Raw genomic sequence first — 8,894 nt, 5'->3', positions numbered from 1 at the left:
CCCTTACTGGTATTTCCTGCTGGTGATAGACTTTTGTTGGATTCATTCACTTTTATGTAGTTTGTGTTGGTTGCAGTTGTTTTGTGTGTGATTCCTTTTCGCTTTAGGAAACTACTACTCTAGAGATCCTAGCAGCTGCTAAGGACATTCAGGGTAAGTCGTCGTCGAGTAGGGGAGGCATTTTGTAATCTTAGGGTGGCAACCTCCACGGTCAGGCTGGGACAGACCAGGTTCAGAGAAGGGCTTTCCTAGTATGAACCTCCCTGGTTTGTACGTTACCTGTATGAATGTGCTTTGGCAGTCATAACAGCTATCATACAGGTGTGCCATACGTGTCTATGGCACCAATTAATGGAAAGACTTGACAGAATCTGTTTTTTTAGCACATTATGGCGCCATTGTATCCTGTAACGAACAAACATTAGATATAAAATTAAATCATTTCCAAACTAAAACTTGAAAATGCCTGAAAAAAGAGAAGCAATGAATCACTGACAATCATGGAGGGTCCCAACTTATTGACAAACGGTTGTCAGTTATTTTCTTTTTCAGGCTACGATCAGACGGCGGTAGATTCTCTCATCAGAGAGAATTGGGCCGATCATGCAAATGACACCATGATCAGCATACTGTGATCTGAGTCTCTCGGATGAGAGCACCGTAACACACTGTGAGGAGAACAAAATCTCTCTAGATTGTCTGTGAGAGTCAACGGAAATCGGACCGCACTCAGATGTCATCCGAGTGCAATCCGATGTTTTCCACGAACCCGTAGACTTGAATGGGTGACTGACATCAGATTTCAAATTGAAATGACAGCACGCTGTGATTTATTTTCACAGATTCTGTCAGTGAAAACAAATGTGCATCAGGACAGGCCCCATTAAATAATATTGGTCCAAATGCTATCCGATAAAAAAAGAAAACTCGGATACCACTCATCCGATGTATACACTGGTGTGAGAGAGCCCTTAATCTAGATGTAAGCTTCGTCACAGATTACATCCACCTGTGTATGGTGATATATGTTCATTATTTATGGAATCATTATTATTCAATTAATACTTTTTAAAGTATATTCTGTACTTTTTAAAAAGGAACATGCTCCATCAGATGGTGTGTGTATGTATGTATGCATGCATGTGTGTATATATACTAGCTATTGAACCCGTTCTACGCCCGGGTGGCGAGCATTTTTATTGGTATATGGTCTCCCATGCTGGTATGTGCTGCCCCCCTCCTGGTATTTGTGCTGCCCCCATCCTGTCCCCATCATCCCATGGCACCCCTCATCCCCAATCCTGGTATGCATGGCACCCCTCATCCCCTCATCCTAGCATGCATGGCATCCCTCATCCCCAATCCTGGAATGCATGGCACCCCTCACCCCCAATTTTGGAATGCATGGCACCCCTCATGCCTTAATCCTGGAATACATGGCACCCCTCATCCCCTAATCCTGGTATGCATGGCACCGCTCATCCCCTAATCCTGGTATGCATGGCACCCCTCATCCCCTAATCCTGGTATGCATGGCACCCCTCATCCCCAAACCTGGTATGCATGGCACCCCTCATCCCCAAACCTGGTATGCATGGCACCCCTCATCCCCAAACCTGGTATGCATGGCACCCCTCATCCCCAATCCTAGTACGCGTGGCACCCCTCATCCCCAATCCTGGTATGCTTGGCACCCCTCATCCCCTAATCCCGGTATGCGTGGTACCCCTCACTCCCACTCCCGGTATGCGTGGCACCCCTCACCCCCAATCCTGGTATGCATGGCACCTCTCATCCCCAATCCCGGTATGCATGGTACCCCTCATCCTTATCCTGGTATGCATGGTACCCCTCATCCTGGTATGCATGGTGCCCCGCATTCCTATCTTGATATGCATGGTCCCCTCACCCCCCAATCCTGGTATGCATGGTCCCTCTCACTCCCCAATCCTGGAATGCGTGGCACCCCTCACCCCCAATCCCGGTAAGTGTGGTACTCCTCACCCCTATCCCGGTATGCGTGGCACCCCTCACTCCATCTCGGTATGCGTAGCACCCCTCACCCCCAATCCTGGTATGCATAGCACCCCTCATCCCCAATCCGGTATGCATGGCACCCCTCATCCCCTAATCCTGGTATGCATGGCATCCCTCACTCCCAATCTTGGTATGCATGGCACCCCTCATCCCCTAATCCTGGTATGCATGGCACCCCTCATCCCCAATCCTAGTATGCATGGCACCCCTCATCCCCTAATCCTGGTATGCATGGCACCCCTCATCCCCAATCCTGGTACACGTGGCACCCCTCATCACCAATCCTGGTATGCTTGGCACCCCTCATCCCCTAATCCCGGTATGCATGGTACCCCTCACTCCCACTCCCGGTATGCGTGGCACCCCTCACCCCCAATCCTGGTATGCATGGCACCCCTCATCCCCAATCCCGGTATGCATGGCACCCCTCATCCTTATCCTGGTATGCATGGTACCCCTCATCCTGGTATGCATGGTGCCCTGCATTCCTATCCTGATATGCATGGTCCCCTCACCCCCCAATCCTGGTATGCATGGTCCCCCTCACCCCCCAATCCTGGTATGCATGTTACCCCTCATCCTGGTATTCATGGTCTCCTCGCCCCCCAATCCTGGTATGCGTGGTACCCCTCACCACCCAATCCTTGTATGCATGGTCCCCTCACCCCCCAATCCTGGTATGCATGGCACAACTCATCCCCAATCCCGGTATGCATGGCTCCCCTCATCCTCATCCTGGTATGCATGGTCCCCTCACCCCCCAATCCTCATATACATGGTCCCCTCACCCCCCAATCCTGGTATGCATGGTCTCCTCACCCCCCAATCCTGGTATGCATGGTCTCCTCACCCCCCAATCCTGGCATGCATGGTCTCCTCACCCCCCAATCCTGGTATTCATGGTCCCCTCACCCCCCAATCCTGGTATGCATGGTCTCCTCACCCCCCAATCCTGGTATGCATGGTCCCCTCACCCCCCAATCCTGGTATGCATGGCGCGACTCATCCCCAATCCCGGTATGCATGGCACCCCTCATCCTCATCCTGGTATGCATGGTACCCCTCATGCTGGTATGCATGGTGCCCCGCATTCCTATCCTGATATACATGGTCCCCTCACCCCCCAATCCTAGTATGCATGGTCTCCTCACCCCCCAATCCTGGTATGCATGGTCTCCTCACCCCCCAATCCTGGTATTCATGGTCCCTTTGCCCCCCAATCCTGGTATGCATGGTCTCCTCACCCCCCAATCCTGGTATGCATGGTCTCCTCACCCCCCAATCCTGGTATTCATGGTCCCTTTGCCCCCCAATCCTGGTATGCGTGGTACCCCTCACCACTCAATCCTGGTATGCATGGTCCCCTCACCCCCGAATCCTGGTATGCATTGCACGACTCATCCCCAATCCCGGTATGCATGGCACCCCTCATCCTCATCCTGGTATGCATGGTACCCCTCATCCTGGTATGCATAGTGCCCCGCATTCCTATCCTGATATACATGGTCCCCTCACCCCCCAATCCTGGTATGCCTGGTCTCCTCACCCCCCAATCCTGGTATGCATGGTCCCCTCACCCCCCAATCCTGGTATGCATGGCACGACTCATCCCCAATCCTGGTATGCATGGCACCCCTCACTCCCACTCCCGGTATGCGTGGCACCCCTCACCCCCAATCCTGGTATGCATGGCACCCCTCACCCCCAATCCTGGTATGCATGGCACCCCTCACCCCCAATCCTGGTATGCATGGCACCCCTCACTCCCACTCCCGGTATGCGTGGCACCCCTCACCCCCAATCCTGGTATGCATGGCACCCCTCATCCCCAATCCCGGTATGCATGGCACCCCTCATCCTTATCCTGATATGCATGGTACCCCTCATCCTGGTATGCATGGTGCCCTGCATTCCTATCCTGATATGCATGGTCCCCTCACCCCCCAATCCTGGTATGCATGGTCCCCCTCACCCCCCAATCCTGGTATGCATGTTACCCCTCATCCTGGTATTCATGGTCTCCTCGCCCCCCAATCCTGGTATGCGTGGTACCCCTCACCACCCAATCCTTGTATGCATGGTCCCCTCACCCCCCAATCCTGGTATGCATGGCACAACTCATCCCCAATCCCGGTATGCATGGCTCCCCTCATCCTCATCCTGGTATGCATGGTCCCCTCACCCCCCAATCCTCATATACATGGTCCCCTCACCCCCCAATCCTGGTATGCATGGTCTCCTCACCCCCCAATCCTGGTATGCATGGTCTCCTCACCCCCCAATCCTGGTATTCATGGTCCCCTCACCCCCCAATCCTGGTATGCATGGTCTCCTCACCCCCCAATCCTGGTATGCATGGTCCCCTCACCCCCCAATCCTGGTATGCATGGCGCGACTCATCCCCAATCCCGGTATGCATGGCACCCCTCATCCTCATCCTGGTATGCATGGTGCCCCGCATTCCTATCCTGATATACAAGGTCCCCTCACCCCCCAATCCTTGTATGCATGGTCTCCTCACCCCCCAATCCTGGTATGCATGGTCCCCTCACCCCCCAATCCTGGTATGCATGGCACGACTCATCCCCAATCCCGGTATGCATGGCACCTCTCATCCTCATCCTGGTATGCATGGTACCCCTCATCCTGGTATGCATGGTGCCCCCCATTCCTATCCTGATATACATGGTCCCCTCACCCCCCAATCCTAGTATGCATGGTCTCCTCACCCCCCAATCCTGGTATGCATGGTCTCCTCACCCCCCAATCCTGGTATTCATGGTCCCCTTGCCCCCCAATCCTGGTATGCGTGGTACCCCTCACCACCCAATCCTGGTATGCATGGTCCCCTCACCCCCCAATCCTGGTATGCATGGCACCCCTCATCCCCTAATCCTGGTATGAATGGCACCCCTCATCCCCAATCCTGGTACGCGTGGCACCCCTCATCCCCAATCCTGGTATGCTTGGCACCCCTCATCCCCTAATCCCGGTATGCATGGTACCCCTCACTCCCACTCCCGGTATGCGTGGTACCCCTCACCACTCAATCCTGGTATGCATGGTCCCCTCATCCCCAATCCCGGTATGCATGGCACCCCTCATCCTTATCCTGGTATGCATGGTACCCCTCATCCTGGTATGCATGGTGCCCCGCATTCCTATCCTGATATGCATGGTCCCCTCACCCCCAAATCCTGGTATGCATGGCCCCCCTCACCCCCCAATCCTGGTATGCATGTTACCCATCATCCTGGTTTTCATGGTCCCCTCGTCCCCCAATCCTGGTATGCGTGGTACCCCTCACCACCCAATCCTTGTATGCATGGTCCCCTCACCCCCCAATCCTGGTATGCATGGCACAACTCATCCCCAATCCCGGTATGCATGGCTCCCCTCATCCTCATCCTGGTATGCATGGTCCCCTCACCCCCCCAATCCTCATATACATGGTCCCCTCACCCCCCAAATCTGGTATGCATGGTCTCCTCACCCCCCAATCCTGGTATGCATGGTCTCCTCACCCCCCAATCCTGGTATTCATGGTCCTCTCACCCCCCAATCCTGGTATGCATGGTCTCCTCACCCCCCAATCCTGGTATGCATGGTCCCCTCACCCCCCAATCCTGGTATGCATGGCATGACTCATCCCCAATCCCGGTATGCATGGCACCCCTCATCCTCATCCTGGTATGCATGGTGCCCCGCATTCCTATCCTGATATACATGGTCCCCTCACCCCCCCAATCCTGGTATGCATGGTCTCCTCACCCCCCAATCCTGGTATGCATGGTCCCCTCACCCCCCAATCCTGGTATGCATGGCACGACTCATCCCCAGTCCTGGTATGCATGGCACCCCTCATCCTCATCCTGGTATGCATGGTACCCCTCATCCTGGTATGCATGGTGCCCCGCATTCCTATCCTGATATACATGGTCCCCTCACCCCCCAATCCTGGTATGCATGGTCTCCTCACCCCCCAATCCTGGTATGCATGGTCTCCTCACCCCCCAATCCTGGTATTCATGGTCCCTTCGCCCCCCAATCCTGGTATGCGTGGTACCCCTCACCACCCAATCCTGGTATGCATGGTCCCCTCACCCCCCAATCCTGGTATGCATGGCACGACTCATCCCCAATCCCGGTATGCATGGCACCCCTCATCCTCATCCTGGTATGCATGGTACCCCTCATCCTGGTATGCATGGTGCCCTGCATTCCTATCCTGATATATATGGTCCCCTCACCCCCCAATCCTGGTATGCATGGTCTCCTCACCCCCCAATCCTGGTATGCATGGTCCCCTCACCCCCCAATCCTGGTATGCATGGCACGACTCATCCCCAATCCCGGTATTCATGGCACCCCTCATCCTCATCCTGGTATGCATGGTACCCCTCATCCTGGTATGCACTGTGCCCTGCATTCCTATCCTGATATACATGGTCCCCTCACCCCCCAATCCTGGTATGCATGGTCTCCTCACCCCCCAATCCTGGTATGCATGGTCTCCTCACCCCCCCAATCCTGGTTTGCATGGTCTCCTCACCCCCCAATCCTGGTATTCATGGTCCCTTCGCCCCCCAATCCTGGTATGCGTGGTACCCCTCACCACCCAATCCTGGTATGCATGGTCCCCTCATCCCCCAATCCTGGCATGCATGGCACGACTCATCCCCAATCCCGGTATGCATGGCACCCCTCATCCTCATCCTGGTATGCATGGTCCCCTCACCCCCCAATCCTCGTGTACGTGGTCCCCTCACCCCCCAATCCTGGTATGCATGGTCTCCTCACCCCCCAATCCTGGTATGCATGGTCTCCTCACCCCCCAATCCTGGTATTCATGGTCCCCTCACCCCCCAATCCTGGTATGCATGGTCTCCTCACCCCCCAATCCTGGTATGCATGGTCCCCTCACCCCCCAATCCTGGTATGTGTTGCCCCCTGATCCCTTTCACGCTGTACATACATACAAAAAAAATAAAGACTTATACTCACCTTTCTTCCCTGTGCTCCAATGCTGTGATGTCCTGTTCTGCCGGAGGCTGGGGGAGGAGTGCGGCGCCGGAGCACTGCACTGTCCGGCGCCGTTTTGCTGAAGACACACTGCAAATGTGTCTTCCATAAAATGGTGCTGGATAGCGCTATGCGCATTCGCCGATCCGACGCCTCACTCCTGCCCCGATCTCCGGCGAAGAGAGGCGCCGCGGCAACGCTCCTCCCGGTCAGGTAAGTATGTAAGTATGGCGCCGGAGATCACGGTATGAGTTCAGTGTCTACGCATACTGCGATCTCCGGCCCCATACACTCCTCTTACCTGTAACGTCTGGATGTCTGCTTCTGTCTGGAGCCAGACTGCGCGTCACGCATGCGCAGCCTATCAAGGCTTCAGACAGAGACATGCATCTCCCGTTATATTATAGATGTTTTGGTCTGGTATTGGATTTTTCATTATCCTCTTAATTCATGAATGTATGAACATAATGCAGTAGTAACTACCCCCATTTGACTTTTTTGTTGTGTTACTTTTTCCGTACATATACTTTTATTGTAATTTTATTTTTATTCATCAATAAATGTTATATTTTATGACGCCCCAGTTCCTGTGTCATATATGTAGGTTAGGATTGGAGTCGAGCAAAAGTCTAGTCTCCAAATGTTTTAGAAAAGATTTGTTTCCTATATTAGGGGCATATACACTGCTCAAAAAAATAAAGGGAACCCTTAAACAACAGAATATAACTCCAAGTAACCTGGAGTACCCTGGACTGTACCTAACAGCTGTACCAGTAAAAGGTAATGAAGCAAAACCCCCTGTCTCTGTCCGTTACTCTTGCTGCGCCATCGTTCTCTCCCTGCACCACAACGCCCAGCACAACCTGCACCGTTCTATCCTGCCCTGAGGCCTGCTCCGCCTGTGGGGAGCTGTCCCATCTCTAGCTGCCTTGTCACCTGCCTCAGAGGACTGCTTCTGGTGGCCTTCACCAGACACCACAGGTGGAGTCACGAACTATCTGAACTTTTACTAATAGTTTATCCCCCTTTTGTGCACTGACCGCCCTGGGCCAACCACCGTGATAACCCCGGCGAATAGCCACAGGCCCCTGGGGGCGAGTCAGGAGCACTGCCAGAGCCCTGCAAAATGACCTCCAGCAGGCCACAAATGTGCATGTGTCTGCACAAACGGTTAGAAACCGACTCCATGAGGGTGGTATGAGGGCCCGACGTCCACAGATGGGGGTTGTGCTCTCAAACCAACACCGTGCAGGAAGCTTGGCATTTGCCACAGAACACCACGATTGGCAAAGTCGCCGCTGCCACCCTGTGCTCTTCACAGATGAAAGCAGGTTCACACTGAGCACATGTGACAGGCGTGACAGAATCTGGAGACGACGTGGAGAACAATCTGCTGCCTGCAACATCCTTCAGCATGACCGGTTTGGCAGTGGGTCAGTAATGGTGTGGGGTGGCATTTCTTTGGAGGGCCGCACAGCCCTCCATGTGCTCGCCAGAGGTAGCCTGACTGCCATTAGGTGCCGAGATGAGATCCTCAGCCCCCTTGTGAGACCATATGCTGGTGCGGTTGGCCCTGGGTTCCTCCTAATGCAGCACAGTACCAGACCTCATGTGGCTGGAGTGTGTCAGCAGTTCCTGCAAGATGAAGGCATTGAAGCTATGGACTGGCCGTCCGTTCCCCAGACCTGAATCCGATTGAGCACATCTGGGACATCATGTCTCGCTCCATCCACCAACGTCACGTTGTACCACAGACTGTCCAGGAGTTGGCTTATGCTTTAGTCCAGGTCTGGGAGGAGATCCCACAGGAGACCATCCGCACCCTCATCAGTAGC

The sequence above is a fragment of the Phyllobates terribilis genome, unplaced genomic scaffold (genome assembly GCF_046119375.1).
Source record: "Phyllobates terribilis strain yellow unplaced genomic scaffold, ASM4611937v1 Scaffold_6__1_contigs__length_29720123, whole genome shotgun sequence".
NCBI classification, from domain to species: Eukaryota; Metazoa; Chordata; class Amphibia; order Anura; family Dendrobatidae; genus Phyllobates; species Phyllobates terribilis.
Note: the sequence above shows the minus strand (reverse complement) of the source record.